The following is a 1733-nucleotide window of genomic DNA, read 5'->3' on the forward strand; positions in this document are numbered from 1 at the left end:
TTCCTTATTTAATTATTTCACAATAATATATATAATTTAGTATAATTACATATATTCATCCAACATATATATCAAGCAAATCTCAAATGATGAATTTAATATTTGAAAATAACAACTGCTGTAATATGATTAAGAAAATTATTCATAATTTTATTCTCCATCTTTTTATGTTATTAAGATATAATATTTATCCTATAGCCTCTGCTTTTGGACAGAATTTATCTTCTCATAATTTCCAAAATCTCACATGTGTCGTCTCCACATTTTGCCAACACTTTTCCTCAGCTGCTAAAGGAATCTTCCATAAGCACCATAGCACTTCCCTAAATTCAAAACACATTTCTATGTTAAACATTCATTCTCTCTTATCTTCATATTTTATTTTTTATGTTCACATTTTTCATCCAATGTAAGACACTCAAATTCTCGGTGGAGGAGTAGGTGGCGCCGGAAGGGGAGAAGACTTCCTCCAGCAGCGTCGTAGGGAAGAGAGGGTTAAGGGGGAAGAGAGAGAGCGCGACAAAAAGAAAGAGAGAGAAAGACAAAATGAACATGGCCGACTGAGCTGCTCCATAACACCCATAGGTCGAACATGGCTTAATCTTTCAGCTTCTGGTCAATGGTGAGGAATCGATGCCAGAGATGGTTATACAACGCGCGACGGCGGGGCACGCAAAGTGTTAAAAAGCGACGACCCAACCCCCACTGCTCTGAATTAGACAGCTTTGCCCACTGCTCTGAATCAATTTTTTTCTTTCTAAAAGGTGAAATCACATTTTTTTCTAATATCTACTATGATTTGGAAAAACATGCACACCATCAATATTCATTTTCATTAAATCTTGAATTAAAAGTTGATTTTGAAAAAAATTGATTTTTTCTTCTCCTTTGTCTTACTCTGTAATACTGGAACAGCAGCTTTTTAGGGATGAAAATTTTGCCTAAATTCTATATAAACCCAGGCAAATTGAAAGAGTTTCATTTCATAAATAATGTTGTAACTAATTTGGATTATTCTATTTGTTTTTGCAGCCGCACAAGTTCTGTTAACAATTCAAATGCTCAAAGATGAGGTAATGCAGTTCTTTAATTTCGTGTTTCTATTCTTTTTATTTTTACTTTTGATTTTTTGGAGACAAATAAAGAAGCATATCATTGGTACACCAAGCTAATAATCCTTTTTGCATTTGTAATAGTATATAGAAGTCGTCGGCAAAAGAGCTTTCAAAACTGTGTATCCATTGCTTTTTGCTTCCTTAATGTATGTGTTTCTTTTAGTTGTAGTAATCCACACCTTTTTCCTTCCACCGATGACTAATGCTTTGAGGTGCGTCCATGCTTTGTTGCCTCTGTAATGTTTTAACATCTTTGATTTGGCTCTTTCAGGTGCAAGCTTTGTTTGATGATGCTGGAAAGCGTATTGATTTAGCCACACCCTTTATACCGTACAGGTTTGTTAATTATTAGTAAAAATAGGCATGATCGTGTTGCTAGATTTTGAAATGATTCAAACTCATTATGTCATGCATATTGGCTGGCTTGACATTTTCCTGATCTGCAGTTGACATTGCATCCATTTACATGTGCGCATTGAATTTAGGTTGTACAAGGTTTGGTATTAATGATGGGAAACTTTTGAGGTGCTCATACTACCGAAATTTGGTTGGAGCCTGGATGACAGATATATCCGTAGGATTATCTTTCCCTGATCTGTTATTTTAGTGGCACTTTAC

Source organism: Arachis ipaensis, chromosome B01, assembly GCF_000816755.2.
Source record: "Arachis ipaensis cultivar K30076 chromosome B01, Araip1.1, whole genome shotgun sequence".
Classification (NCBI taxonomy): domain Eukaryota; kingdom Viridiplantae; phylum Streptophyta; class Magnoliopsida; order Fabales; family Fabaceae; genus Arachis; species Arachis ipaensis.